We start from the raw sequence: 23816 nt of genomic DNA, 5'->3' as shown, positions 1-23816 counted from the left end.
TTCCAAGCTTAGTCTTCTGAATAGGAGATACAGTGTGCTCCCATGCTTGCCAAACCTATTTGATCATCACACACTGCATGAGAAAAAGCAAGCAAGCAAGGAAGAAGCAGGAATGCAAATTTTAGAGAAATCTTTCAAACTCTGAAGTAATTGGCGAGGTAAATGCAGGGTTCTTTCTGCTTTTCAAAGCAATGGCAGTATCAGCTTATGATAAAAAGCTATTCTGGGTTACACAAGACAGTAAGGTATTTGCCAAAAAAAATAAATCTTTAGTTTCTGTTCTATTTTTTATGATGGACAAGAAGTGCCATCCATACTGATTGACTGTTGGCATGCGACTTACCACTGAGCAACTGTATGTTGATGGATAAGCCAGTCTCATCCAAGTGTCAGGAAGATTATCAAAAAAAAGAGCTGTCTGTAGTTGCTCCATCTCTGAGGAGATTGCCAACTCACCCTAACAAAAGAAAACATTAGTGTGCTATTTGCGTCTCACAAAGAGACTGTGATAAGATGACATGATAAATGATAGAGGGCTTTTTTTTCCCCAGTAAAAACACATAAGGTAGCTAAATTGTCAAGTGTAAAGTATATCTTGGCTCTTGCAACTGGCGTGAGTCATTTCTTTTTCAAAAGGGGGAAATGGTCAGAAAAGCAGGAGCGTAGGCTCTGGGCTTTCTGTATTTTTTTAATACCACTCTAATTGCATTAAGAAATTATATGATATAGTAATTGATATACACATGCACAGAAGCACCCACCTACACATATGTTCAAGGAGAAAATGATCAAGGGCCAAATTACTGACTTGCTTTCAGATATCCCACAGAAAATCATGCACGCAATCAAGTGACCATTCTGCTGCCTTGCTTGCACTAATGGCTATTCGAGTGCCCCTGTTTTATTACTCTGAATTAAAGATCCAAAGCCAGGTAATCCTAGGTGGCAAAAAAAAAAGGGAGGTACCTCCAAAAAAAAAAAAAAAAAAAAAAGCCCTTTTAAGAAATACCTTATTTTCTGTACCTAATCTGGAGTAGTGTGTGTTAACCACAGCTATGTGTGCACATGGCATGATTGTCTGTGCAAATCACTAGTGACGTGTAAGAAGCTGTTAGCCCAATTTAATGACTAGAACGTATGTTAAATTTTCGTACAGCAGCTTGAGATTTGGCTGTTTGGGATTGCTAGATACTGTGGAAATTTGGCCCTGCATGAGTACAAAATCATGCTGTACGTGGCAGCTGGGAGCACCCCCCATCTTACCTCCTGCTCTGCACTGAAACGCCGGAGCAACATGATGATCGGGTGCCTTGCTTTTTGCTTCCAAAGTTCCAGAGAAAGAAGGAGTTTCAGTCTCCTAAGCACTTTCACGGTAACTTTCTTCATACAAATTAAACCATTTGACACCCAGAGACAGGTGACGTGTTTGGAGGAGGCAATTTATGAAAACACAGATCTCAAGTCAGTGAAACAAGAAATGCCCTGAGGTGAATAAAGCAAAGCAGACGCGTCTTCAGACACAAATTAAGTTCTTGAAGAGAATGCCTTACCTCATGTATTAGCAGTTCCAGTTTCGTATTCTGGCAGACAAATTGGTTTATTTCAAGGAGCATTCTGCTGCTGCCCGGATGAAATATCTGATGTGACTTTCTCCTTAATGCTTTTTTTCATTATATCATTTAGGTCTGCTCTCGCCTTGAGGAAGGGCTGGTTGTGCACCCAGTTCTGTGCTAATGGAAAGTTTAAACTCTGTGCATCTTAACTTCATACGGCGTAAGTAGTTTTACTGCCTTCATGTCACACAGTGAGGGATATGGAGGATTTGTTCTGAGAGATGGAGGAGTAGGAGACCCCTGTGTGGGAGAAGCAAATTCTGCATTGTGGTTTGCAAATAGTGGTATTTTGTAACCTGACAAAGGACGTTTGGTGGCTCAGCTCTGTTAATGCATTGTAGCACGCTAGCAAAAGCTTTTTTATGTGGTGTAAAATAATGTGTGTGTGTTTATGTCTCACACGTGCTAGAGATTGTTTTCCCACATTATAAATTTTGAATTGAATCACTATAAAAAGAAAGCAAAGCCGAACAGGTACGTAAGTATCTAATTCTGCTGAAATTCGTGGCCACAGATGCGAACAACCAACCCCATAAAACCAGAGAGATCGCACCATCTTGTGACAAGCGTGCCGCCTGCTCTGTGTTGCGACTGACCTTGTCTTCCTCAGCTTGGGAGACTCCTTCCCAGTGACCGAGTATCTGAATTGCAGCCTAATAGCATATGGAGCAGGTTGTCTGCAGTTATTACTGCAGAAGCAATCTCGGTGTAGGGGTGTGGGCCGTAACGGCCGGGGCTTTGGGGAGGCAGCTTTTTCATCCCTGTTCTTACGGCAACCTTCGCAATCCAGGTTTGAAAAGGCTGCAAACCCAGAAGCAAGCGCTGACTTCCTATCAACCTGTCAAAGCAATAATAAAAACCCTGTCACCACGACACCGGTGGCAGTCCTCGCCAGGCAGAACAGCAACCTGCTTAGGCATAAATCAGATTGTTCTGTTACGGACTCGTCGCCGAGAACAAGACTTTTATATCGCTCTGATATCCACGGAAATTAATCTAATTTGTTCCCCGTTTTAATTAACCTCTGTGTGTCGCACCCAAGTTCCGATGCTCACAAGAAAAAGAATTTGCTAATAATCAGCTCATTCTTCAGCCGGAGAACGGCCGAGAGAGGATTTTAATTCAAAAATGAAGAGGCAGAAATGTTTTAAAAGAAAAACGTTATTTCTTCCAAATTACCACGCGCTGCTCTCTGGTGTAACATTATTATGCTGTGTAGCAATTTATTAAATGAAGCAATTTATGGTAGCATCTCTGCAGAATGCCGTCCTTTATTGAAATGAAAGCCAGTAATAGCATTAGGACTGTAGAATAAAAAGGCAGAATATCTTCTTTTAGACTATTACAAAAATACACGCATTGTCTATTTGACGATCAATACGCTACCGTAAAATAAAATGGAGCTGTGGTATCATCATCATAATTTCTATTTCAGATGGTTTGCGAGAGCCAAACTGTGCCTTTTATGGAACAGAATGACAAACGCCTTAATTCAATCTCACACACAACGTGTATATGCGGGCTGGAATTCTGTTGCAGCTCAGAGCCGTGAGGCAAATATTTTAGGATCATTGCGAGTTTAAAAACAACAGACATGTGGGAGTGCTTCCGTTTATTTACACTTGTACTGACTTCTTAACATTCAAAATGTTATTTGATGCTTTTAAAGCGCTGCTGTGGGATGTTAAATTACTGCTGCGTTCTTGCTGCTCTGAGATACCTTTCAACCTGCCAAGTGCACGAGGATGATGATGATAACAGCAGCAGCGCGGGGATCTTTAAAATAATGCGGGGCTCCTTCCTGTAAGATAAACACCGTTTTTACTACCCCCCATTTTATGATTCAGCATTTCTGATGCAAACAAGTGAAATAATGGAAGTACAACAACAACAGGTTCGTGTGGGATAGGAAAGGGAGAAGGAGTGCGTGCATTGTTACAATTATTGCAGAAACTGGGGGGGAAGGAAAGAGAGAAAAAAAAAGCTTTTATAAAAAGAACCCCCCCCCCAACACGGGAAAATTCCTCCTCTTGTTTTTATTATTCACCACATTTCCTTCTTTTATGCCTCTTTCTGATCTCGCTCTTTTGTTCCCTTTCCCTCCTCAGATGCTTCTCCTCCGCACAGCGGGAGCTCCGGCAGCTGGGGATGCAGGATGCGGGGCTGGCGGCAGGTGAGCTGTTGCGGGCGGCGCGGCCGAGGGAAGGCGGGTGGTTGGTTGCCCAACGGTGCAGTTGGTGGCCGAGCAGCGCAGGGCCTTCTTCCCCACCTGACTCCCCCAAGGACAGGGTGGGTACCAGGCACCCGCGTGGTATTGCAGCGTTCTGCACCTGCCTCGCTCAGGGCTGGGGGAGAGAGGGAGGAGGGACAGATGGGAGAGGAGGAGGTGGGATGGCAGATGTGTCCTCTGGTGGGGATGGGGCTGTCAGGCACCCGTGGGCCGTGCCTCAGGGATGTGGGTGCTGGCTGCCGCTGACCCTGCCTCCCAGCCCCATCCAGTGTAATTCTGAGCGCAGGCACGTGGCAGTGGTAGCCACAAATGGCCCCGCGGGGCTGGGGAGGAGAGGGCTGTTTTGCCTCGCTTTTCTTGTTTTTACCGAAGTAGGTTTATCGCTTGCGGGCACTCAGTTGGTGCTGCGGCCATGCTGGTGGCGTCACACAGTGCCTCTGTGCTTTGAGGGAGGATCAGAGGTCACTGCTGCAGTGCATTAGGGGCTGATTTACTGAATAGCTAAACGCATTTAAAATGTAATTTCTCAGAAAAGGTGGCGTAGCTGGGGCCACACAAATGGGTAAGAGCACGGGCCGCTCGATGCCCCCCTGTTCTGCAGGCACAGAGCCCGGCTCCGGGCATGGACACGGGCTGCTGCAGCCACCTCTGGCCCCACGAATCTGTGGCTTTGCTGGGCTGGTTCCCGCTCGTGTCACACCTGTGTCTTTGGGACGAGAAGCCCTGGTTGGGAGAAAATGGCGTTTGCTGGCATTGGTCCAACAATGTGTCCTAGCACTGGGGGAATAACCAGGGAACCCATTACTGCCAGGCTAGGAGCGGCGAGCAAAGACCCTGCTTGAAAGTTTCCCGGCGGCACGCGGGTACCGGGCGGTGCTGGCCGTGACGAACAGGGCCCACACGGAGCTGCCGGGGCTTTCCGCGGGACTTTCACCCCGCCCCCCCCGGGGCGGCCCCGCGGGACAGCCCAGCCGGGCTCGGGCCGGCTCGGTGCCCAGGCCGGGCGGCGCCCGCCTCGGCCCGTGGCGCCGGCAGGGGGCGCTCTGGCTCCGGGAACGCGCTGCCGCCGCCGCTCGGGCCGCGTCCCGGGCTCCGGCCCTTCCGCCGCGGGCCGGGGGCCGCCGTGCCCCTCTCTGGCGGGCGGGGACGGGACGGGGCGGGTGGCGCGGCTGTCCCGCCGGTACGGTGGTGCGGGACTGGGCTGAGGGAGCGGCCGGCGGAAGTTGGTGACAAAGATGCCGCGTCCGTGTTCGCAGCCGGCGGCTTTCTTTGTGCGTTTGGCTGCGCGTCCCGAGACCGTCCTCGCTCGGCGCGATCGGCGGGCTGTTCTGTCCTGTGTGTGTCGCTTGGAGAATTGGAAAGAAAAAGCCTTCCTAATTTTTGCAAATGGTTTCCGAGCGTGGTGTTGAAATGCCAAGAGAAAAAGAATTTTCTCTTTGGTAATTGGTGAGTTTCTTAACATTCGGGTTAGTGCCGCCTTCAGCACAGGTACACGCTCTGCACAGCCCGTTTCTTTCACCTGTCGTGTAACCTCACCTGTCCTCACCGCTTCCCTCCACCTCTGCATATGTGTGTCTTTAAGGCTCAGTCACAAAAATGGTTTTTATTAAAAGCCTTCCAAAACAAAGGTTAACGAGGAGAGAGGAAGAGAACCCAGCAGTCATGCGTTCCTCCCTCAGTGAGATGATCAGGGACCAAACCCTCACACCATGGATTGAGCACCGTGACCCCATGGTTCCCCCACTGGGAGCCCCTTCCAGGGCACCCTCAGCCCGTGTGAGCATTCCAGGGCCACAGCAGCACAGTTTTGCATTGCAGGAAAGATCCAATTAAAACCAGGCTAACCCAAAATAAAGCCTTATTCTGTACTACAGTAATTATCTGCCGTGACTGTAAATTCTTTGTTTCCTGCGCACAGAGACGTGCTTTTAACCAGAAGCTGTATTTGGTGCTCTAGAACTAAAAGAACTATTTTCTTGGTTTTTTTTTTTTTTTTTAATGTATTGTTTTGGGTTTTTTTTGGTGCAGTTCTTTCACTCTAGGATACGCAAACCAATCGTTGGGAATTGGAATGCATTCCGCTTTGTCATCCTGCTGCTGGCTTCACTGTATGGAGCGGCTTTGCGGTGAGAAGTTTAAATATTCAGGTTTTTGAAGTTTTATTTCTGTGCTGTGTTACCGGCCAGAGATCCGCTGCAGCACCGTGGTCAGGCAGCACTTGAGGCAGTGGCTGCTCGGCTGCTTTAGCAGGAGGGCTGCAGAATGCCCTCTGGAGCGAGGTGCCCTTCAGGAGAAGGGGCAGCTCCCTGCACCCGGACCCATCACGCGGTGCCTTCCTTCATTGGGCTCCTGCAGTAATTTCTGTGATGTGATGTGCCGAACCGCTCTGCTGCAAAATAAATATTCAGAGATGGGGAGGGAGGAGGGGGAGAAGGGAGGAAAAAATGGGCTTCCCAGTGAGCTATTGATTTGAAATACGAAACATTTTATTGATAGGAGAAAACCCGGCCATAAGGAAGCGGTTTGATACTGCACGAAATCTGAAAAAAAAAAAAAAAAAAAAATCATGTGCATCTGTTTAGCACAATATACTGCATAATGACTGCAATCTTCCCTGTTTGTATCTACTCATCTGATTATACGGCATAACAATTCTTTTTGTTACACATTTATTTACTGAAGGATTTTTTTTAATGGGTAATAAATTAGTAAATCAAATATCGTGTGCTTGGGGGAAATACGTTAGCGGACTCCCCGTGCAGAAGATAGCTGCAATTCTTATTTGATGTGAGGTGCGGTGCTCCTCGCATAAACAGCCCTCGCTATGAAGTTATGTGCTTCTCTTGTGGGGAAGACAAAAGTAGTTTTAAATCACTATTTAGGACTCCTTCATCTAGGCACGTATTATTTGGAAAAGCTTCGGTTTTTAACACTGCAATGCAGCACTGATGTAATGAAGAGCTTTGACTTACTTGAAGTCTAACCCAGTGGCCTTCTTTTGATGCTTTTTCCATAGCTATTTCTGCTGCTGCTTCCTGTCCTTGACCCAACGATACATTGTGAACTTCTCCCGAGTGGATGGTGAATTCAAACTTGTTCCTTAAACAGAACAATATAGTGTACTACTTCCAGCCAGATAATGAAGTGTTCCAACAAGCATGTGTTCTGCACACCGTGTGTAAATGGTACACAGCTCATGAGGCACTAAAGTTAAAAAAAAAAATACCCCTCAAAAACACGGTTTCAATAAACCAGCAGAGCTAGGACGTTGAATTGCTTTCTGGTTAGGTATTCCGTATCAGCAAAATACTGCTGTGTCTGAAGAGCAACCTGAAAGTGGAGCAATTGATTCCTGTTAATGTGTCCCTACCTCTAGCCTCGATAAACATTTCCGTGCATGCAGAAATGGATATGCTGTAAATGTATGGCTGATTAATCTGAAGAGAAAACGAGATCAGTGTCTCACTGAGGTAACAGTGCACGCAGGGAGTAAACAAAGTCCTTAGGCTGACGCACGGAGGTGGTTTGCTACAAGGAGGGGTAGCAGGTTCTCAGCTTGTCTAGCAGTAGGGTCAAATCTGTTGCTCGAGCACACTTAGGCAAGGTGGATAGCTTGCTCTAGCAAAACGGAGAAGAGCAGACAGCTACCTCTTGTTTCAGAAAGCAGGCAGCATTCACCCCAGCAGCTGTTGGAGTCAAGCACTGCAACTTTCATCAGATAGTGTGTGTTCCAGCTGTAACACCGTCTGTGCATTAACATGTGACAGCACTCAGCGGTAATGGAAAGGCCTCTCTCATTTCTCTGCTTGTGGTAGTTAGAATAAAGACCAGTAGCACTACTAAGCAATTTGGGAGAAATTTCTTTAATGGGCAATGCTGCGTTTTCTTATGATTGTTAGCAATAGGGTCTGATCTCATGGTTCACAGTCGACACGGGGACCAGATCAGGAGATGCACTGCTGGGGAGCAGCACTGCCCTCTCAGAAAGTTTTTGCCGATGCTGCCTTATGCCTCTTCGCACGATATGCTCCAAGCTACATTTGGACAAAAACCCCATGAATTAAGAAATACAGTTGACAGAGCCTCAGGGAAAGCAACAGTTAAGGTGTAAGACCCACCTCTGGGGCGTAATATTTTATCATGACTGACTGACACTTGGTAGAGCTCCAAGTACAACACACATTAGGGTCACTCGCGGTGTAAAACCTGTCCTTCTGAGGACTGAGGCTGCTAATGTGAGCTGGCAGCCCCAGCCGTGCTGGCCACTCGGCTGTCTCATGTCATTATCAGGTTTGGGAGAGAACGTTTTGCTTTTCATTCTTCCAGAAATTTCTCTTTTCAGGGCATATTATAACCGCAGTGCTCCTGCTTCTTCCCAGGAGCCTTTAGTATTTCTGTCCGAGTCATAACATTTATTCCTTGTTATCTGCAGTTGAAGAATTAATACGTAGAGCCAGCACATTTGAGCACGAGCATATGGATTCTGAAAGCCAGTATAAGCAAAGGTCCTGATTTTTCAAAAACACTGTAGGATCTTCATTATAGTGATGGCTCGATGGCTGAAGGCATGCGGCATGCTAATTTCTCTCCACGCAGAGTTAGAAAAACAGCTAACTGGCGAAATAGTGGTCAACATCAATTTAGAGAGTTTATTAAGCATTCATTTCTTTTTTTCTAACTAAAGGCTTTAGGACAGAATAGCCATGAAATTAATGGGGAAAAAAAATTGTAATACTTTACATATCAGTGTTTATTTTGGCAAAATGTTTGGATGTTGTTTGTAGCTGATGTCCCTGTTTAATTGAACCTCCACCAACACAGGGAGAAATTCTGAACGTGAGGCTCTTCTGAAATATCTACTTGCACAAATGAAATGTAGATTTTTGTATATAAGCCTTTACTATGCCAACAAGATGAGAACCAGTAAATTGTATTCAAAAAGGATATTTACACAATATTCCAAGGTTAACTGAACTCAAATTTCTCTAGAAGCAGTATGGTTCCTATTAAGAAATGGCCAGGTCAAAGATATGTGGTGAAAGACTTAAAATTTTAGAAGACTGTAACAGCCAGATGTAAATTTTCCATTGTTGTAGGAAACAAAAAGGGAGCTCTACACCATTATTTGTTGTGTTGTAGAGGGTTGTACTGTTAGTTGATATTTAATCCAGAAGTGCATTCAGCTATATACTGGTAGCGACCACAGAGTTATATAAGCCATCAGAGCAGCAAAAGATAGGAGAGAAATAAACTACTGACTGCAATTGCCCCTTTGAAAAAGAACAGGAATGTTCAGAGGGGAGGGAAGGAGTTTCCTTGTCTCTGGTGGTTTATTATTCTCTGGGAACAGGTAAAGCAACCCTGGCTCATGAAGATACTTTAGAATGGGAAATGTTTTGCCTTTGAAATGCACGAGATTACATGTCATTTCAAATAGTGTTCGTGGCGAAGATACCCCTGGGACCACCTTACAAGGGCTTTATTTCTTGCCTGCAAATTAGTCAGTTCAAAACACTTCACCTCTCATCTCTGCCTTCAGCTCTTAATACCACGCACACTATTCGTAAAATGGAGGATAAGAATGAAAAGACTCTGAATACAAAAAGACAATTAAAAACAAAAAAAATAGAAGGCTGTAAAGGCAAGAACACGTCGCATTTCAGAGGACAAGGAAAAGAATGAAATTTCGTTGCCTTTTTGGAGGCATTTCAATAAATCCTCCTTTTTTATTTGCAGCAGGGTCTCACTGAAACAGTGATGTTTTCCAAGTGGCAGACAGACAATAGCATCTAAATTATTTTTAAGAAAGCACTCATAGCAGTAGAGCACCCACTACTACTAAATCCATCTTAGAGGAGAAGGGTGGAGGGAAAGGAAAGGTCAACAGATGTATCACGTTCTTTGTGTAATGCTTAACTGACATTTTCCAACTCCCTTAGCCGGCTTTTATTTTATTTTTTAGGAATCCTGGTAAAATGCAGCAAAGGATTTAAGGTTATCATCTGTCTCTCCCTAACTTCTGACATCTCTTTATAACAAGAAAGAGTCACAGCCAACTGTAACAGGAGGGCAACACAATGAATCCCGGTAAGAAGGGGAAGGGGGGAGGTTCAACTTTGCTGCCCCTTTGCCCCTGTTTCTTCCTTGCAGAACAGAAGTGCCATCTGTTCCAAGCCCTAGCATGCATGTATCTTATTCCCATTCAGTAATAACTAACACAGGAAAAAGATTATCAAATGATCTAAAGCACCAACAGCATTAGCAAGTTTTCCACATCCAGTGTGTTTTGTTTGCACCTCCAAGATCTGCAGATAAAATGGATATGAGTAAGTGTCTTAATTGCCTGGAATTATTCTGCTCCCCGGTAGAGGAGCATATGGTCAAGGTGTGGAACATGACCAAAAGATATTTAGGTGCTGGGGTCAGAAGGAGAAAAATCTAATGAGAGGAAGGATGTTTAGATACTCCAAACTGAATTCAGTAAACCAGTCTCTGTTACATGGTGCTGTAATATATCATCAAAATAATACAAAATCAAGTGTGCTATGTAAGGCTAGAGAGATGGTATTAAAGTATAAGCTTTTTTCAAAATAATCTGTAAAATTGCATCTTATGCTTCATAGTCAAATCTGCTGTATTCTCTAACTTAAAGCCCAACATTAACCTCCTCCCCCAGCACCTTCTAGTCCTGCAAACTCAGTTGGAGATCCAAAGAAACAATGAGAACTTCTTTTCCTCCTAACTCCCTGCAGGTGCCGAAGAAGCTGTGGATCCCTCAGTTACGCTCAGTTATGCCTAGTTTATTACTGATGAAAGTAATGGGGTGGAGTAGCAGACATCGGTGAAGAAAAAGCAGCTACAATGTGATGTTTGCAAAGCAAGGTAATGATTAACCACTATGTTCAGTGGGATTTTTCTGTCCCAGCTCTTTCGCCATTTCAGTGGCATTTTCTCTTGATTTCTATACGCCATCATTTTATGTTACTCATTTCTTCATCTTCTCGTTTTTTTTCTCCTTTCCTGGTGCTGCCTACCCACCACGTTACTTAAAGTGCTTTCCATCACCAGAACTTGTCCATGTTGTCAGATCCCAGCTTGCTCCCCAAAGACTGGGGGAGGACCTCAGGCATGGGAGAAGTATGGAGTGTTACAGGGTAAATAAACTCAGAAAAATGGTTTAAGAGGACAGAGTCAAGAAAATGGCTAGCAAGTAGCTTGTGTTTCAGACTAGATTTTTTTTTTTTTCACAAGTCATGCATTCCTTAAGATGTATCTGAAGTCTGGAGCTGATCTGTCTGGCAAACCTACTGATGTCTACACTGTCAAAATACATGAGACAACATTTCATTTCTCCAAATTTCCCATCATTTCGTTGCCTTATTTTCTTTCTTTTCCTCCTACGCTGGGATGACGTTTTTGAAGCATACTTTAAAGAACATAATTTGATCAAATAATCCAAGGGAACTCCCCATAGACATCCATGATTTAATACTAGATCTATTCTAAAGGTTGGCACATCTGACAATGGAAATTGGTTTAACCCCAGTTAATTTCTAGGTTAAAAAAAAAATAAATGTGTTTTTCCCAAGTTGGAACTGTATTTTGTTGGCATGGCTATTAGGAATATGCCAAATAAGACCAAGATGCAGTCAGGCTTGGTGCTGAGTATGCTGAGCATCCCAGCCTGAGCAGGAGCAGAAGGGCTCAGCACCTTCCCGAGGCAGCCCTCATGCATGTCCTCCTGCAGTCTTGTAGGTGAGTTGCAGGTGACCACAAGGAGAGTGGACAGGCATTCACTGGTCAGCTGATTTATGGCTTGGTACAGCTGATACTTTGTGCTCTGAAAACAAAAAAGGGCAGCAGTTGAATCTGAATTTTTGTCCTCCATTTCTCTTCTCCATTTGGATTTTCACTTTCCAGCTCACAGCACATGCACTGGAAGCCAAGGCAGCTTTTTTCATTAGCTTAATAGTTTTCTCCTTGTCCTGACTCACATCCCTGCAGGCTTTGAGCTCCTCTGCTCTGTGCCCATTTGTCACTCCTTTCAAAAGGAAGATGGAAACTCTTGGTATGGATGCAAAACTCAGAAGAGGTCTGTGTAGAATAAGAGCAAGAACACAGCTGCACAAGACTCAGCACACTTCTCACAGACAAAATGCAATGAAGGAAAAGAAGGCACTTTAAGCTAAATCAGAGATCATTATAGAATACTTTTCCCATTCAGCTTGCTCTAGAAGGAATATGTACATGCAGCAGCAGCACTTGGGGTATGAAGAGCTACTCTGAAAGCAGAAACAGTTGCCAGTGTTTGAGGTGTGGATGGCGAGTGAGAAAATCAGCTGTTCCTGCAGAGGTGCCCCCAGCAACAACAGCTTCTGAGAAATCCTGCTTTTGTGTCCTTAATGAGAACACAGCCTGGAATGACTGAGAGCAAGCTCAGTTTGCAGGAAGCGTTTTGGACCAACATCCATTGCCTGAGGAGCTTTCCAGAGGCCAAGCAGAGGCAATCAGCAGTGTAAACAATTCAAGGTACAGCAAGGAGCCATAAACACAGAGCCATAAATGGAGCTTGTGCAGATTCCTGCTGTACTGGTCTGTGAAGGCATGCTGCTCTCTTTCAAACCATGGTGCCCAGGGGTGTTAGGCAGTGGTCGGGTCCTTCATCCTCAGCCTCTTACTGTGCTTGTTTTGCCTTCCAACTCCTCCTCTTAACAGCTCCGGTCTATTTCAGATACTATACTCAAAGCCTTCCTATTGGCAAAGGGAACATACTGCATATACGAACCTATTAATTTATTGTTAGTCTAAGGTTTTCAACAGTCTAATAGTGAAAATTACCAAATTCATACAGGAAGATGTCATAAAATAGAGCTAAAATTGTTAGACGTTGTCCCTGTCCTCTTGTGTTGTGCTTACTCCTCCAGTGTGCCTTTGGGTCTTAAAATTGACATTTTAGTATTTCTCAGAAGGAATGGGGGAGTATGGTGAGTCATCACCAGGAGGAGTGTGATATTCAGGGGTCGGGGGGATGTCTTTTTCCTCGGTCTGGTGTATTCTTGGATTTTATTTTATGTTTTCTTAATGCTAGAAGCTCACTGTGATTGAATGACTGCGATCTGCATCCTCTGTGTTTTCCAACAACTTGGTATGTGATTACGTAGCTTACATATATGTAGTGTTTCCAGCATGTGCTAAGTTCAGGATGTTTTAAAAGATTTCCAATGCAGTAGTACACAAATTCTGAATTTATTTAAGAACTCTGATTTTTCCATCACAAAAATGTTTATACCTTGTCGAACCGTCTTTGCTTTTATGTTCTTTAAATACCTGCCCTTGTGCACCTCTGAGAAAAATCTGGCTCTGACTTCTCTATAGCTTCCCATGAAGTATTTTTAGGCAGCAATAAATCCCTGCCATCCCCCTGGCCTTTTCAGGGCTGAGGAATCGCAGCTCCCTCGGCCTCTCCTGGCACGCTGCCTGCTGCAGCCTGCGCTGCTCTAGTGCCGTATGGCTGTGTCTGTCTCGTACTGTAGGAGATACCATAATTAAATTCGTAATTTTCATTTATGGCTTCTACTTTTGTTCACATACTTCTTGACAGTGGAATGCTTTTAACTTGCTCTGCAGCTGTACCCTCTTCTCAAGTGTTATGCTGTGCCAGTTCAGTTGGATGTGCTCCTGTTCCAACTTTAAGTTTCCCTTCTGCAAAGTCCAAATTTCTGCTTGCACTGCCTATTCTACATTTACCTCTCTTGCTACTAACCAGCCCATGCTTCAGCACATTATGGGCTTGGCAAGAGAAGAATTTAGACTTTGTTTTCTTTTAATTTTAGAAAAGGTTGCTTTGCTGCCTGGATAGTTCTGCAAGAAGCTGGATCCCAAGGGTACGTTCATCACTGGCTTTAGACCAGAAAAGTTGAGAAAGGAGAGCATTTCCAAAGAAGATTAGAAGAGCAGCAGAGCTCATCTGAGTTTGCACATGTCTGGCAGCATTTGGCTCTGCAGAGTGCAGACATCGAGGGCGCCTGAGTTCCCCCTGCAGTCAGTGAGAGCAGAAGATAGTCATATTTGGCAGAAAGTATTCTCCCTTTTGCAGGGTTTGACTCTTGAAGAACCCCACACTATTATGAAAACCTCTTCCTTTCATCTCCCCAGTTCCAATTCAGGAACTTAAAATGATTGCATTAGCATTAGAAACATTACAAAGAAATCAGTCTAAAAATCATTCTAGCAAAGGCAGTGGAGCTGCCATTGCAGGTGTCATGGAATGAAGTGTGAAAGATGGTGTTTCCAAATTTGTTTCTGAAATATTTGAAAAGACTGTGCAAAGAGGGGAAGCAAGCAAACTAGCAGGCAGTGTTTTTCCCCTCTGTGGTTTTTGTGGACTAAGAATAGAGGGAACACGTAGCAAGCATCTTGCTATTAAATTTGCCCATGACAAATAGTGCAGCTGCACGTAGTGTGCAAGAACATCTGTAGACTCATGACACATGCAAAATCCCCCACACTAAGAATGTGACATTATACTGAAAACAATTCAGTTGTAAAAGCAATATAAATCCATTTTATGTAGTCTTTCTCCACCTTCTCCTCCCATTCTCTTTTGAATTATGTTAACTGAAGAATTCTGTCACTCCTACATGACATTAGCAAAAATCACAATGTAAAAGTGACTAAACATTTCAAAATTGTCCCTTTTTTCATTAGCAGCTAGAATGCAGGTATGCCTTTCCTGGAGGAAAAGAAAGTTTCAGAAAGAATAACCAGCAGCAGAAATGCATTAGACACCAGGTCCTACTCCAAGTGGATCTTGACAGGGTTTGGCAGCTGCAATTTAACTCTTCAGAAATCAAGGGGTGATTTCCTGTGTCTCTTGTGCAGTTGTTCAGTTCAAAGTGAGCAGTGGGATTGCTACCAGCTTTTACTTTGCTGATATAAATGCTTGCACAAAATGCAGCAATAGGGAACAATATGTCTAAAATGTGTAGGTTTCTAAGATAAAGGGAAATTCCCTACCTGGGATTTTTTGAGTTCCCACAGCTTCTCCTACAAATAATGCAGTTACTGTGGAATTCTATAGAAGTTCACCTAAGCTCCCCATTGCCCTAATGAATCATAGAATGGCTTAGGTTGGAAGGGATCTTAAAGATCATCTGGTTCCAAACCCTTCCCTCTCTACTACTTTCTTTACAACCTTTAGACTTACTTAAGTAAAAAATCTTAAGATGGCAACACGAACACTAATTTTTGTTGCAAGTCTGAGGTTGTCTAAAGACTTCGTGATGGTAACATCATGAGAAGGCAAACCTATGCATGCTGTTAGTATCTGGATCATCGTTAACTTGCTTCTTTGGAAACATCTCAAAACAGTTCATAATAGCTACCTGAACCTCCAAGAACATTTCCCCATTCTTTATATAGACTGCAGAATGAGCCTGAAGCTGGAGGAGCCCTCCAGCTGGCTCGTAATTTTCAGCTCTCTGCCCATTAAATTCCTGCAAGCTAACTGCAAAACCATAACCCTTGAGAGAGCGATGTAATGATGTTATTGATAGCATACATTTTGAGCATACTGACTTTCTGTATTCTTTGGTCAAGTCCTTGGAACTCAGTTTCCTTTCCTAGGTGAAGAAAGCCTTGTTTTAATATTTCAGAGAGATACAGAGCACAAATGAGAATGATTTTAAAGCACTCTGAAGATGGAAAAGGTATGCAAGTACAACTGATGTCACCTGACAACATTTGTTTACTATTAAGGGTATATTTATCTCTTAATTAAATTAGATTTGATTCCTTATTCAATAATGCAATGATTTTTAACAGTCGCTTCCAGGTTTGCATGTTCAGCAACTGTTTACACATGATACATGGTGATGTACATCACCACAGCAGGAAGGAACATCACACCTCCTGCAAAGCAGGAGTTGGGAAATGCCCGTTATTTACCTGTTTTATGTCCCCACCTTTCATGCAGAGAAGTACACGTTCAGTGGTGAGTAGTGACTGCAGTCAGTTGTGGCCTCTCCGTGCTGGCAGTGACTGCCTGTTGTCCACACTGTGCACCTGAACGTCACTGCTGTAATCCTTCTTTTGTCGCTGCCTGTGCATTAGTTGGTCTCTGAGGTACATGATACAGCAGTTGCAAACAGCTCAATATAGTAATGGGCTCTGGCTAGTAATAAAAGTAGCAATAAGGTTTTTAAAAAATTAGCACTCTATGGAGCTGTGGGAAAATGTAGCAAAGCTATTCTTAAATGGTGTGCAAAGCAGAGCACTTCAATTCCACTTTTGCAGCTTTTACTTTAAATAAATTGAAGGGTTTTATGATGATTTTAAAAGCCTCATTTTATTTTTCTGAATGTGGAATAACTGTGACTCTTAGTGAGTAGACACGCAGTTTTCTCATAGACAAGCTATTTGAAAAATACAGGTTATAAAATAAACACCAGTCTAGAAAACAAACATATTTGTTTTAGACCAGAAGGAGACAAAATCAGCATTAAGATGATTATTATTGTGGCTGATTTAATTCTTATTTGTTTGTCTTCATTTCTGTCTCTGCTGCTGCGAGTCTTTAGTTTCTCAGCCAGAAGACTATCGCACAGGAAATTACTGTCAGCAGTCAGAAAGAGTATCAGCAGTTCATCCTCAAGCACTGTCAACTTAATTCTAAAGTAATTTAGCTGCTTTGTAAGTTCACGCTGAAGCAGGGAGTTTACAAATTGATAAATCAAACGATATTAATAAAGAAAACATATACCTCTTTTTCAAACACTTTGCTTTCCTAAAACTTTGTTGTAAGCATAGATTTAGTAATCGCATGTTCAATTACTCGAAAAAAAAAAAGAGAAACTAACTACTGCCTATTCAGCCCTAATAAATGCACACTGAACATCCAGAATGGTAGCATGGTATGATACCTTTAAATGGTACCTGCTTTTACTGGGCCATTTGATTTGTTTATCATCCCCCACCTGTGGCTGAAGGTCTTGCAGCTGCAGACCCTGAGTCCTTATGACCTTCTGCTCACCCCACTGGCATGTGATGGAGGAAGCCTCAGGCCATGAGTAGGAATTCATTTGCACTGCTTCAGGTACCGCAGAATAGGATGATTTCAGGCATGGGATTATGCTGGAATTGGTTGTAATTATAGAGTCAATTTGTGAATTCAAAAACTGAATGTAAGCTGATTTTGTGGTGTCCTGTCAAGCCTGCACAGGTATTGGATACTTGTCATGGGCATGCTAACATCCACTGATCTGCTGCGTGTGTCCACTGCTTACAGCCAGGTATAACAGATTCAGAAGACTTGCTCACTGGTATTATTGTGCAGGCTGACAAATGGCCTTTGGGAGCACTGAGGCACTTGCATTATAGGTGTGCTGTGAGCCTAGAGTGATCTCCTGGGTTGTGGGGAAGTTTCCCTGCGTTGATAATGGCAGGAATGAGGTGGGGATGTGTGTCCCTCTGAGCAGAGTGCTGCATGCCGGACACGGCCTGCTGAGCACAGACAGCGCACTGTGTGGCTAGGCCTCTATCAGGCGCTCATCCAATGTCCTTGAGCTGGTATTTCCCAATGTTTCCAAACTGACCTGCCACATCCTGAGTAACAATGAAGCTGGTTAAGGTTCTTTAGGTCTAAAAAAGTTCCAGTTAGAGAATGAGTTGGAAGCTTGGAACACATGGCCCATGGCACAGCTTATTGCCACAGGCAGAGCAAGGCCCCGGCATGCATTCAGATTCAGAGCTGCAACCAGCACTTACTGAATAGCAGCCACTTACCGAGTCTAGGCACACTATGAAAATCCTTCTTGAATCAAATGTCCCCAAGGGAGTCAGAAATTAAAGATGCTCTTCCACTCTGGGCTGGGGCATCCACTAGATCAATACTCAGCATAAAGAGCTTTCTGCTTTATCAGTGCGGGGTGGGTCGGCGGTCGGAGGGGCACTCCTGGTAACAAGCAAACCAACAGGCAGCATACTGAGTAACAGGAGAAAATGAAGGTGGCAATAAAGACCAGGAGGAAGGTACGGCAGTGAGGGGCCCTGTGATGCCTGAATTGGAAAGCGTTTTGCCTCTCAGCTTGAACCATTTAATTAAGGAATTTCACAGTAATTTTGACTAAGTTTAAAGAGCAATCATTTCAGTGCTCCGGCTCACTAAATACTTCTTGCAGTCTAACTAAACAGCGAAGATGGGAACTGAAGGAATTCAGTGACACTGCATTAACAGTTCCTGCCCTCTGCCTGTGCTGTGGGTCAGCGCTGTCCTGCAGCTGCCCACGTGGGGCTACGTGCTGGGGGGACAGGGGATGTTCCAGGACCTGGGACCCAGATAGAGGCCTGAGGAGCACAGGCTGCGGGAGATGTTTTCTGTCGTTTCCTGGAGGAGCAGGGAGGGTAGGGCTGCTGGTTGCTGTAGGAGGGCCAACAGGCACGGCTGAACTAGAAGGAGGGGAAAGGCTCAGGGATATAATGAGGAGGTGGGGGAAATGACATGGGAATGAAAGGGTGAGCGAGTATGTGAGATAGCCGCTCATCCTGGCCTTATTCTGTTCAAAGCACTCCCTCGAAGGGTGGGTACAAGACTTGAACAGAGGGGATGGATGTCAAAATGTTTCCATAAAGAATATAGTGTAATAAATCAGAGAAAAGAGCAGAAAGGAGGCAAGGAGCAAACGGTAGGAGAATTATTTTTATTCTGAGTGAATGATTATGTCTCCTGGGTGATTACACATCAGGGAGGTGGTGTGTTGGGGACTATTGAGCTAGAGAGAAAAGAGTGCTCAAATTGCAGTCATTGAACTATAGTGCATGCAAGGGTGTAAATAAGAAAGGATCAAATGGAGAACATCCAGCTGGATTCAGCACATCTGGGGCACTGCAATCCTCGGGAGTTAAGCCAACTATCATACAGGTGAAAGAGAGCTTTCATGGGAAGATACTTTGAATTCCTGCAGGTCAGCGAGATAGCCCACAAGGTAAGCAGCAAAGCCTGTCAAAAATGATTGCGAACATGTTAACTTGCAAGTTCTGGGTCAAATATAGGACTGACAATTTCTTCTGAGTTATCTACCAAAACAGGGCAAGAAATATCTGCTGTAGTACATGCACCTCTATAAATCATAGCAGTGTACGGCTGGGAAAAGACAAGGGATAAAACACCACCGCCCTGTATCCATTTTTTTTTACTGGATGAGCTTCAAGTAAGTTGTAGTAGAGCTGTTATGTTTCTGGAGCATTAAGAAAACATGTTGTGCAACACCCAGAACTCAGAAAAAATAGTTGTCCTGTTTCCTCAGTAGCTCAACAGATGTTTTGACTCTCATTAGCGCTTTTGGCTGCCAACTAGACCTCTTCCCCTTTGACTCAAAGAGTAGCTGACTTTCAAATCTGAACCTTGATGCCCTGGAGCTGAGGCGTGGTCAATATATGCCAGCAATGGCAATATGTAAAGCCAGTGACTTTTTTGTGGTCTTAGTACTGCTAGGAACTGCCTTCAGTGGTCTGTTTAGCAAGCGTTGTGTCATCTGTCATACGGGGAAAGGTTCCAGAGCTTCTGATACTGGATTGGGACCTGAAGTAATAAAAGGTGGATTTTAAATTCCTAGCGATATGTCTTAGTATTCAAACACTTATTTTTCTAATAATGAGCAGCGTCAGTGGAAAAACACTGTTTTTCTCACTTCGCTCAAAAATCAGGTAAAAAACCATGAGGATTCCTGCATGAAATCCGAAAGGTCTGGGTTATTTTATGTACTGGCTTAGCCTGCAGAGAGACGCAGAGTATGGAGGCAGTAAGTCCCACCACATGCCAATTCCCCACCTCCCCAGGCTGGCTTTCTGGTTGAAGTTAATGATTCATAAGATTCTACACTGATTTCACTGCGAGCCTTACATTTGCATAAGTAAAAGCTTATGCAGCTTCTGTGGGGAGATTCTTAGTGGAATTGCAGTGCAAAACATTGATATTATGTAATTATAGTAGTTCATAGCAACTTAAGCGAAATTGTTACTTTAAACTTGCTCTAAGTGGGTAGCAATGGAACTTTTGTACAACACACCTACAAAACAAATGAGTTAATCACAATATGTGTCATTTTTAATTTTTCTCTTTCTTTTTTCTTTCAGTCATTCTCTCTTTGTAATTAGCATGAGGACTATCCTGCAGTCAAAGCTAGCCACCTGGAAAGTTTCATCTTGTAATGTGCAGCTTTTTTTGTGAATTATGAATGTGCAAAAAAGAGACCTTTCTCCCTGCACCCCCTCCCTTGCACAATTCAAATATGAATGAATAAATTTTATTCAGTCTCTCCAAAAAGAACAGGGAAAAAAAAAAACCAAAACCAAAAAACCCACAACATATTTCAGCTGATAACAAGCATGAGAAATTTCAGATGAAAAGGAATTTTTTTTTTAAGAATATTATGAGCATGGGAGAACAGCAGGTTAAGACGGAAGGCTCAGCGCAGCCTTAGCTGTAACAATTGCCAGCAAGCAAATACTATATCCAAGCACTAAATCTTGCTTTGTGCTGCCCTGGTGCACAGTAGTGGGAAGAGAATAGAATAATAAAAGCTGGTCCCCTTATGCAAACAGCAGGGCATAGCTCTCAACAGAATACAAGGAGAAGGTGAGCCTGCCTACTGTTCTGGCTCGCTAACCATATTCCTGAGGTCTGTGGGTTAGTTGTCACCTCTAGCTCCAGTCAGCTAGTAAATGTACTTCAAACAATAGCAAGGGGCACATTTTGGGTCTTTCCCGAAGAACACTGTACCAATTCATTGCCTCCAAATATACTGTTCTATTAAATAAAGTATTTGAAGGAAGTTCATATAAGCAACGTGGTGGTTTAACAGGTCAAAAAGGGAGTGGAACAGCTGCGAGAAGCTTTCTGATTAACTGTGTGTTTGAAAAAATACAGGGCTGTGAGGAAGGTATCACACGCAAACCCTCCCTTATCACCTTGCTTTCTGAGTGAAGCACCCACAGACTGCAGCTCATGCCAAAAAAAGTGCATTCTCAAAAGAATTAAAAATTGCAATCAAACCCATTCCTGCATTGTGTTTTCTCTTGCTCCTAATACTGCTTTGTTGATAAGCCCGTCTCATATATTCTACCCAGAAAATAAGACTGAAGACACATTCACATAGTGTTAATAAAAATCTATTGACTGCTATGGCTAAAGACTAATGAACACTTCAGCATTACCTTATGGATCCACATCTATTATAATATCAACTGAAGGGATTTGCATGTGGCAAGCAGGACACACACAAAAAAATTCTTCTATTCTGCCAGGAGTTGCCTGTTGCAAGTTGAATTTGGCAGCCAGGGACCAAAATTGAGTTGTCAGCATCCTCTTGCATAGTGGAAAAAGTTGTTGCTTTCTTGTGCAGATGTGAGAGTTTCTGTGGGGAAACAGAACATAATCATGGTTCTGAATATCTCTGTGGATTGGTAATGTCTCTAATACATAGATCACTTGTGCAAATTCAGTCCCAGCTGGATGGGGAATTATTGAAAGTGGTTGTTGTTTGATTGATATAAAATGAGTTGTCAGCTTGATTCAGTGCCTCCAGGGCAGATGTCCACCGTGTAATTGGCACCTGTCAGAAGCAAAGAATTCCATGGTACAGAGTAACAACTACTCCTGCGACACCCCAAAACAGTGCTTATGTGCCAGGGCTCAGCAGGAAGGCAGGCAAACATAGTTTCTACTTTGGGGCAGGATGTTTTATGCCATACAGGCAGTGAGAGATTTGGCATGACGCTCGGTGCAAGGTTTTCCTGGGCTCTGGCTAGAGACTATCATCAGCTCCCCTGCTGTTTGGACAACACTTTCCTTAAGAATTAGACGAAAGCACATACATTTGGATATTCGTTAACGTTGACTTGGTACGAGTATATTCATAAAGAAATTTTGCATATTTACTTACTATAAGGAATGTTGCGAACAGTCATATTTGCTTACATCTTGAGCAATTCTCCTCGTGAGAATGACAGCCCCAGAAATAGGAAAATAAGAGCATGTCTTCTCAGAAAAATAATATAGCAAAGAAACCACCGCTACTGGCAGTATTAATGTGTTTGCTAATGGTAAACAGCAACCTGTTGCTTACCACAGACTGGAACAAAACAGATTTTCCCCCTGAGTTCACTTTCCTATCGCCAGACTGCTGAGCTGGCCACCTCCATGGGGCTGCTGCTCTGGGAGGCGCCAGCTGAAGGGCTGTCCATTAAAATTCATTTTACCATCTTCATCTAGTGAGTGGCTCAACTTTCCTTCTCTCCTTTCATCTCTGTTTCCTCCTTTAGATTATTTTTCATTATGCCTCCCCCCAATGTACACACGCTTTCCCTTTCATCTCTATATGTATGCTATTCCAGCACTTGTCAGCCACAGCAGGAGGGACATGGTAGAACCAAACAATATGATCTGTTAGGTGGAAGAAAATATTATTATCAGCCACCTTAGAACAATCATTTATCGTCGCACTTTAAAGAGGTCTGCTATGTTATTTATTTTATTATTCTGTATTAGGTACATGATTTAATTTTACAGGCATTATTAATCACTAGAATACATTACACTTTCAGCCAGGATGTTAACATTTTAAATGCATTCATCTTGCTTCTTAAAACAGAAACAATGGGCCTTCTGCAGTGCCCTCCCTCCCCTTCAGTCAATAAATCCTTTCTATTGATTCAGGAAATAACTCTAAGCACTGTTTTATATTTTAAGTTCTACTAGCCTCGCTCAGCCATATAATTTTGCTTAATAACAAATGGATCTTCTATTTTTGCTGGTTACGACATGTTTGGTTATCAAACTCAGCTTGGAAGAACCCGGTAGCAGAGCACAGCTACCATGGCGGAGAGGCACCACGAGAGAGTTCCTAAATGAATCTTACAATAAAATACAGTATCTTTAAAAAGTATGTGTGCATGTGTACAAAAAGCAGCCTCATCAGGAGATAAATGATAAATGAAAAATCCATCAATGCTACAGATTCCCTCGAGCCAGCTTGGATCAACAGACAAAATGGATTTTTGATAAATCATGGCTTTGCCATTGTTTATTCTCTCCTGGAATACCCATTGCAAATCTCAGAGCGATAATTAGAGAATTATCATATTGCTTAACTAAGTAGTGCAAATTGTGTTATATTCTGTGTATCCCAACCCAGGGCAGTATCATTAGCATTGTTTAATTGTTGCAAATACAGCCATTCTGTCTAATAAATTGTCTTCATTGTCAATATCTACGATTGGCTATTTCTCTTCTCGTAATGTTGTTGGATAGGTTAGTTACCAGCTAATCTTACAGTTAATACATACCACAATGAGGCAAAATGTAAGAAAATGCAAAGGTCAAAAACATGTTTCTATTATGAAAAAAATGAATGATAATGACATAATTTTTTCAGCTCATCAGGTTCTTTGCTAAGTGCCTCTGTTATTGCCAGATCAGTAGTGTATAACAAAGAAGTGCTTTCTGTAGGCTGCTTCATTAGCCTGCCCTGTAGGACCTCACCTCAGACCTTTCACTAATCTGTTGGCCAGCTCAATAGCCTTGTTAGTTCTATTCACTTCTTCCTGGCAGCGGCTTTTCTCAGCTGTAGCTCTCAAAGGCAGTGGTTAAGGCAGCCAGAATTGTGTCTAGTTCCTTCAAATAAAAACAGTGAGAAACAACTTGGGCATTGTAAGGACACGTAAAAATATTTCTGCTGTCCCATTTTATATTTCTGGAAGTTAAATTATGCAGTGTAAGAAAGGTGTAAACATCAACCGCTCTTTGAGCCTTTGTCTAGGTCATGCTCCAAAGGCGGATTGGGGAAAAGCTCTGGAAAATCATGGCCGGTCCTCTAATGTCCCTTGCTTGCTCACAGCAGCATTAAAAATGAAACTGCAAACTTGATCTTGTATCAATCAGTAAAAAAGAAATGCCACCTTCTCCCACAGGATTTTGA

At 43.3% G+C, this 23816-nt stretch overlaps 1 long non-coding RNA gene across 2 annotated transcripts in view; it reads left to right on the top strand.

Annotated features, from left to right (window-relative positions):
• The window catches only part of LOC107053822, a 28846-nt gene extending 5741 nt beyond the window's left edge, over positions 1-23105 (top strand). Inside the window, exons 2-8 of one of the 2 annotated variants that reach the window (XR_005861767.2) lie at positions 1684-1773; positions 3722-3786; positions 5872-5969; positions 6860-7028; positions 9806-9930; positions 10596-10725; positions 11848-23105. This is a non-coding gene — a long non-coding RNA (uncharacterized LOC107053822). Of the gene's footprint in view, positions 1-1683; positions 1774-3721; positions 3787-5046; positions 5290-5871; positions 5970-6859; positions 7029-9805; positions 9931-10595; positions 10726-11847 lie in introns of those variants that run through there. The other variant, XR_005861766.2, reaches the window with a different exon arrangement.
• Positions 23106-23816: the final 711 nt, after the last annotated feature.

This window comes from Gallus gallus, chromosome 7 (genome assembly GCF_016699485.2).
Source record: "Gallus gallus isolate bGalGal1 chromosome 7, bGalGal1.mat.broiler.GRCg7b, whole genome shotgun sequence".
NCBI lineage: Eukaryota > Metazoa > Chordata > Aves > Galliformes > Phasianidae > Gallus > Gallus gallus.
Note: the sequence above shows the minus strand (reverse complement) of the source record. Positions and strands in the feature narration are given on the sequence as shown.